Source organism: Perognathus longimembris, chromosome 6, assembly GCF_023159225.1.
Source record: "Perognathus longimembris pacificus isolate PPM17 chromosome 6, ASM2315922v1, whole genome shotgun sequence".
Taxonomy (NCBI): Eukaryota; Metazoa; Chordata; class Mammalia; order Rodentia; family Heteromyidae; genus Perognathus; species Perognathus longimembris.
Window position 1 is genome coordinate 85,890,979 of NC_063166.1, and position 8,253 is coordinate 85,899,231.

At 59.9% G+C, this 8,253-nt stretch overlaps 1 pseudogene; it reads left to right on the top strand.

Annotated features, from left to right (window-relative positions):
• The first annotated feature begins 4,786 nt into the window (after positions 1-4,786).
• On the top strand, positions 4,787-7,285 carry LOC125353784 (annotated as a pseudogene).
• The last annotated feature ends 968 nt before the right edge of the window (positions 7,286-8,253 follow it).

Below are 8,253 nucleotides of genomic sequence, written 5' to 3' on the forward strand. Positions count from 1 at the left end.
TGTCCCTGGTCCCCTGGGCCCAGTGTCCTGCTGTCACTCTTTCCCTGGTCCCTTGGGCTCAGTGTCCTGCTCTCACTCTGTCCCTGGTCCCCTGGGCCCAGTGTCCTGCTGTCACTCTTTCCCTGGTCCCCTGGGCCCAGTGTCCTGCTCTCACTCTGTCCCTGGTCCCCTGGGCCCAGTGTCCTGCTGTCACTCTGTCCCTGGTCCCTTGGGCTCAGTGTCCTGCTGTCACTCTGTCCCTGGTCCCCTGGGCCCAGTGTCCTGCTGTCATTCTGTCCCTGGTCCCCTGGGCCCAGTGTCCTGCTGTCACTCTGCCCCTGGTCCCCTGGGCCCAGTGTCCTGCTGTCACTCTGTCCCCGAAGCCACCACCAGAGATCAGCAGCCAAATCTCTCAGCCCCTAAGCAACAATCCCAAGAAAACAGTTAGGCGGACAGCATGATGGAAGGGGTGACACGGATCAAGATGTATGGTTCATCAATTGACATGCTGAATTGAAACTCCTTTGTACAAATACTTAAATATTTTTTTTTAAAAAGGAAGAGAGAAAGAAGGAAGGGAGGGAGGAGGAAGAGAGGAAGGGAGGAAAGAAGTAAGGAAGGAGAGAGGGAGGGAGGAAGGAAAGGAAGAAATGAAGAGAGGGAGGGAGGAAGGGAGGGAGAGAGGAAGGTAAGAAGGAAGGAAGGGAGGGAGGAAGGAAGGAAGGAAGTGAGGGAGGGAGGAAGGAAAGGAGGGAGGGAGGAAGGGAGGGAGAGAGGAAGGGAGGGAGGAAGGAAGGGAGTGCGGGAAGGAAGAAAAAAGGGAGGAAGGAAGGGAGGGAGGAAGGAAGGGAGGGAGGAAGGGAGGGAGGAGGGAAGGGAGGAAGGGAAGGAGGGAGGGAGAAAGGAAGAAAGGAAGGGAGGGAGGAAGGGAGGGAAGAAGGAAGGGAGGAAGGGAAGGAGGGAGGAAGGGATGGAGGGAGGTAAGGAGAGAGGAAGAAAAGGAAGGAGGGCGGAAGGAAGGGAGGGAGGGAGGGAGAAAGGAAGAAAGGAAGGAAGGGAGGGAAGAAGGAAGGGAGGGAGGAAGGGAGGGAGGGAGGAAGGAAGGGAGGAAGGGATGGTGGGAGGTAAGGAGGGAGGAAGGAAGGGAAGGAGGGAGGAAGGAAGGAAGGAAGGATGGGGGCTTTGGCCCGCTGTTGGGATCCAGCCTTTAGACTTGATGGGGGGGCCTGACACCCCTCCCCCAAGCCCTGGGGGAGTGCGGACGCAGGCTACGCTCTCTGGGTCCGGAACCAGAGGGACTGGCTTTGCTTCCAGCCCCCAGCTCTCCAGCCAGCCCAGGCGTCCCCCAGTCTAGCCGGCCAGGCGCCCACCTGTCCCGCCCTGGCTCGGCGCTTTCCAGTGACGTTGGCTCAGGGGACCAGGTGACGGCTCTCAGCCTATCGGCGTCCTGGCCGACCGCCTTCTCTCGGAATCATCTCCTTTTACCTTCGCCTTAACAAACCAGTTGGCTCCTGAGGCTTGCTCCGAGACTCGCGTACGCCTGGCTTTATTTATCGGTAAGGGGCGGGCACGCTTTCTCGTTTCGGCCACGTGCGGGACGGTGCTGGCTCCCCCGCCCCGCTCTAGCTTTATCTGCGGGCCGGGTGACTAGGGGAGAGGGTGAGAAAGGGAGTTGTAAAAAGAGTAGCCGAGTCTCGATCCCCACGCCGGGAGAGGCTACCGAGCCCGACAGCCCGCGGGCTGGATGCTAGAAGGCACCCAGAGCAGGGGTGCCTGCCACACCCGTTGGGGAGCACCCTCCCCCCTCCCGGCTGTCCTTCCTATCCACACCTTTTCTCTTCAGGCCCCACGCCTCTCCTCTCTAGCTTGGGCTCCTGGCCCCGCTTGCTGTTGCCCGGGCCCTGCTCACGCCTGCTGTCCTGACCCCCTCCGCTCCTTCCGTAGCTCTGTAACCCTGACCCTTTCCAGGCTCTCCTGGTGCAGGCACTGTGCATGGTTCTTCCCTCTTCCAGCTTAGTTCCGGCCCTGCTCAGTCCTTCAGGGGTGGGGTGGGGGGGGGTCAGGATTCCTGGCCCCCTGGGCCCGGTGAGTCATCCACCCTCCCTGGCTGTCTCAGCCTCCGCCAGGGCCTCCTCCATCCAGCCCATGGCTGCAGCAGTCCGCCCAGACCCCAGGCTCCTGAGCACTTGGGCGGTCGTCCAGTCTCCCCTGCTAGAGTAGGGGGCCGACCGCAGGCTCCAGGCCAGGCCCTGGGTGTACACGGAGGCCACCAGGTGCCTAGGCTGAGTCGGTGGATCTTCTGCCCCAGGAATGGGGCCGTCCCCAGCTTGCCTGCTCGTGTGGGGAGGGGCCCATCTCAGCCAGTGCCCGGGTGAGGCCCCGGCGGCGAGGGCAGTGCCGTTGAGGAAGCCATGCAGGTTGCAGCCACGTGGGCGCCCAGGCCGGACGGTGCGTGAGTGCCAGGGCCTGCGTGGCCCACGGAGCCTTGGCCAGCCCGGTGGTTCCCCCCACAGAGGAGGAGGCCAGGACCTCCTGGGGGCGGAGGGGGGCCGGGGGGCTGGGGTACGGCCACAGAGACCCGCCCAGGCAGGACCTCAGCACGGACGGGAGGGGACGGGGCTGCTGTCTGATCCCCGGCCCTTTCCACAAACCTCCAAATCAGGGAGAAATTAACCCAGGTGCTCCAGTTCTCGATAAACGTCAAAATATGTAAATATCGAACCCTCTTCCTTCAGTCACTAAAACAAATGGAAAACACATTTATTAGCATAGAGATGAGTTTAATCAAATCAGCCTAGTACAAATTAGCCACAGGAACTGTAATGAGCTGGGAATTAATTAGCAGCATAATAACCATCACCTTGCCTGCTGATTTCCTCAGGCCGCTCTCCCGCGGCTGCCTTGGCCCACAGCTGATCGGTCCTGTTGCCAACAGCCCAGAGTGGGAGCTACTAGGAGGAGCTTGGGCCCTCGGTGTCTTGGGGACCCATGGGCTGATTTCACAGGGGTGGACACTGGGAATTTGGCCCCAGAGCAGAAGCAAGTGTGTTCAGGTACTTGGAGCTGAGCAGGCTTGGTTGGCCCTGGGGCGGCCTAGGCAGGGGCTGGGGGCCGTGCCAGGGTCCTTGGGGGAGGACGCCCAGTGTGGTGATCCCCAGGGCTGTCCCAGCTGATTGTGCAGACCCAGCTGGCAGGAGGGAGCCTGAATGACCACGCTCCTGTCCCATCTGGGGAAGGACCCGGCCCCGCTCCGCCCAGAGGCCTGGGAAGCGCCCGAGGCCAGTCCCCACAGGATGGTGTCATGCCGTGCACAGGGCAGAGCGGCCCTCCAGGAGTGGCGGCTGGCCTCCAGCATGGTGGGGGCCCTGGTGGCCCACGGGCTCCTGGAGTGCCCAGTGAGGCCTGATCATCCGTGGAAAGCGCTAGCCTCGGGGTGCTGGGCAGCAGTGGCCTCCTGGGCTTTCCTGGGGTCTTCCTTTCATCAGTACTTATTTAACGAAATCAGTCCTTCTTATAGATGTACTTTCTGTTGTCTGTCAGTAGTTGTGCAAAGGGCTTCAATTTAATGTGTCATTTTTATGAGACCAGTCATCCCGATCGGTATCATCCCGCCCATCCTTCTCCCCTCTCTCCCAATCCCACTGGGTGGCCAGGGCTTGAACTCAAGGCCTTGTGCTTTTGCTAGCCTTTTGTGCCCAGGCTGGTGCTTACCATGCCTCCATCCTGGCTATTTATGGGTTATTTTGGAGTCAGTCTTGTGGACGTTTCTGCTCAGGCCAGCATCGCATGGTGGCCCTTCGGGTCTCCGCTTCCTGATTAACGGGGCTTGCAGGGGTGAGCCACCGCGCCTGGCCTTCTTCTGGGGCCTCCTGCTGTTTCCTGAGCTCCCCAAGGAGTCTCTTGGGAGCTGTTTAGGAAGGAGCACCTGCAGCCCTGGACACAGATGCTGCATCCCTGGGCAGAGCTAGTCAGAGGAGAGATGCACACGGCACCGCTGCCACCATCGCCACCTTCACCTCCACCACCACCACCATCACCACCATCACTACCACCATCACCTCCACCACCACCACCACCATCGTAACCTCCACCATTGCCACAACGACCACCACCACCACCACCATCGCCAACATCACCTACATCACCACTACTACCACCACCACTACCACCTCCATCACCTCCACCACCTCCACCACCACCATTACCTCCATCACCACCACCATCACCACCATCACTTCCATCACCACCACCACCTCCACCACCTGCATTGCCACCACCACCACCATTATCACCTCCATCACCACCACCTCCATCACCTCCACCACCACCTCCATCACCTCCATCACCACCACCACCACCACCACCATCACCACCACTGCCATCACCTCCACCACCACCTCCATCACCTCCATCACCACCACCATCACCACCATCATCACCTCCATCACCACCACCTCCATCACCACCACCTTCATCACCTCCACTACCACCACCATCACCACCACCTCCATCACCTCCACCACCACCACCACCATCACCACCACCTCCATCACCTATACCACCACGACCACTACCATCACCTCCATCACCACTACCACCATCACCACCACCACCATCACCTCCACCACCACCACCACCACCATCACCACCATTGCCACCTCCATCACCACCACCACCATTGCCACCACCACCACCAACGCCTCCATCACCTCCATCACCACCACCACCACCACCTCCGTCACCTCCATTGCCACCACCACCTCCATCACCTCCATCGCCACCACCACCACCACTAACTCTATCACCACCACCTCCATCACCTCCACCTGTTGGGGTCAGCTGCACCTTTAAGGGGCCACAGCTGACCTCAGCCTGTCTCTCCCCTTCCTGTCTTTAACAGGAAGAGAAGGAAGTCTGACATCACTTGAGGGACAGCCCCTTGGGACCAATCAGGGGCCCCTCTCTTGTGCCCGCCTTTGGGGTATATCTGGGAGGCTCCTCATTTGAATAAACAGAAGCCCTAGAGGTTTTCTCCAGGGGCCCACGTGTCCGTGTCATTCTTGGTGGTTTTGGGGCACCCTGCGACCACACGCCACCGAGGCTACCTGTGGCCATCGCTCCTGCGTGAGCGATAATGGACCACCCAGGAAGGGGCGGACAAGCCCCTTCCCCCCACAAGCGAGGGGAAGTCGAGAGAGAGAGAGAGCCCACATCCACCACCACCATCACCACCATCACCACCACCGCCACCATCACCACTACCATCACCACCATCACCACCACCATCACCTCCACCACCACCATCACCTCCACCACCACAACCATCACCACTGTCACCTCCATCACCTCCATCACCACCACCACCTCCACTACCTCCATTGCCACCACCACCACCACCATCATCACCTCCATCACCACCACCTTCATCACCACCACCACCACCACCTCAATAACCTTCACCTCAACCACCACCTCCACCACCACCACCACCACCACCACCACCACCACCACCACCACCTCCACCACCACCACCACCACCACCACCACCACCTCCACCACCACCACCACCACCTCCACCACCACCACCACCACCTCCACCACCACCACCACCACCACCACCACCACCACCACCTCCACCACCACCTCCATCACCTCCACCACCACCTCCATCACCACCACCACCACCATCACCACCACCACCACCTGCATCACCTCCATCACCACCACCACCACCACCACCTCCATCACCTCCATCACCTCCACCACCACCACCACCACCACCACCATCACCACCACCTCCATCACCTCCACCGCCACCTCCATCACCACCACCGCCACCACCACCACCACTACCTCCATCACCACCACCTCCATCACCTCCACCACCATCAACTCCACCACCACCACCACCACCACCACCACCACCACCATACCACCACCATTGGGCACCTCCATCACCACCACCATTACCACCACCTCCATCACCTCCACCACCACCACCATCACCACCACCACCTCCTCCATCACCTCCATCACCACCACCACCACCTCCATCACCTCCATCACCACCACCACCACCACCACCACCATCACCACCACCACCACCATTGCCACCGCCATCACCACCACCACCACCACCACCATAACCTCCATCACCACTACCTCCATCACCAACACCACCATCAACTCCACCACCACCATCACCACCATTGCCACCTCCATCACCACCACCACCATTGCTACCACCACCACCTCCATCACCTCCATCACCACCACCTCCATCACCTCCACCACCACCACCACCTCCACCACCACGACCATTACCACCACCTCTATCACCTCCACCACCCCCACCACCCCCACCACCACCACTACCACCACCACCACCACCACCACCATCACCACCCCACCACCTCCATCACCTCCACCACCACCATCACCACCACCACCACCACCTCCATCACCTCCATCACCTCCATCACCACCACCACCACCACCACCACCTCTGTCACCTCCATCACCAGCACCGCCACCACCACCACCACCATCGCCACCACCACCACCAACACCTCCATCACCTCCTCCACCACCACCACCTCCATCACCACCTCCATCACCACAACCACCACCACCACCACCATCACCTCCACCACCACAACCATCACCATCATCACCACCATCACCTCTATCACCACTACCACCTCCATCACCTCCATCGCCACCTCTATCACCACCACCATCACCACCGCCACCACCTCCATCACCTCCACCACCACCACCTCCATCACCACCACCATCACCACCACCACCACCACCATCACCTCCACCACCACAACCATCACCACCACCTCCACCACCACCACCACCACCTCCACCGCCACCTCCATCACCTCCACCACCACCTCCACCGCCACCTCCATCACCTCCACCGCCACCTCCATCACCTCCATCACCACCACCATCACCACCACCTCCATCACCTCCACCACCACCACCACCTCCATCTCCACCACCTCCATCACCTCCACCACCACCACCACCACCACCACCACCTCCATCACCTCCACCACCATCACCACCATTACCTCCACCTCCACCACCACCATCACCTCCACCACCACTACCACCACTGCCCCCCTCCCAGAGACCTGTTCAGCCGGAGGGCCTGGGCCTCTGCTGTGAGGACAGAATGGAAGACAAGGACTGTCCTCTGTGGCTGCCTCTTGGGTGGCTTCTTCTGCTGGGAAGGAACTTGGTCCTCACTGATGGCTGGACTGACGTGGTCAGCGTGTGTGTCCTCCTGTGAGTGTGTACTGATGGCTGGACAGACGTGGTCAGTGTGCGTTCTTTCTCTGAGTGTGTACTGATGGATAGACTGATGTGGGTCTGTGTGTGTCCTCCTGTGAGCGTAATGGCTTGCCCCAGGATAGGAAGCACTCAAGGCTCAAGGGCAGAGCTCAGCATCTGAGAACACATAGACATGCACAGGGAAGGCTGTGTGGGGGCTGAGCCCTGGCCCAGGAAGAACAGGCCTGCCAGGAGTCTTGTCTTCTCCTGGGACGTCCTCAAAAGCAGGAATGGAAGGCGTCTGTGGATTTGCGTGATGTGGTCTCAGATGGCCCCACTCACTGAAAAAATCTATCTGTGTGGACCACGATGCCACATGAGAGTCAGAGTTGATGGCAAGAATAAGCGACAATCATGGAAGTGAGTAAAATCTCTAAGCAACCACAGCAAGGTCACCACGGAGCCCAGGCCCCCTCACAAGTGGCTATGGCCCAGGGCTGGGAAGGAACTGTGGCCGCCACATAGGAGAGATGAGTTTGCCAGGGAGCAACTGTGTGGCACTGGCTCTGTGGTTCATGGGGCACCTGCTCTGTGGTTCATGTGGCACTGGCTCTGTGGTTCATGGGGCACCTGCTCTGTGGTTCATGGGGGCACCTGCTCTGTGGTTTATGTGGCACTGGCTCTGTTGTTTGTGTGGCACTTGCTCTGTGGTTCATGTGGCACCTGCTCTGTGGTTCGTGTGGCACTGGTTCTGTGGTTCATGGGGTACCTGCTCTGTGGTTCATGTGACACTGGCTCTGTGGTTCATGTGACACTGGCTCTGTGGTTTGTGTGGCACTGGCTCTGTGGTTCATGTGGCACCGGCTCTGTGGTTTGTGTGGCACTTGCTCTGTGGTTCATGTGGCACCGGCTCTGTGGTTTGTGTGGCACTTGCTCTGTGGTTCATGTGACACTGGCTCTGTGGTTCATGGGGCACCTGCTCTGTGG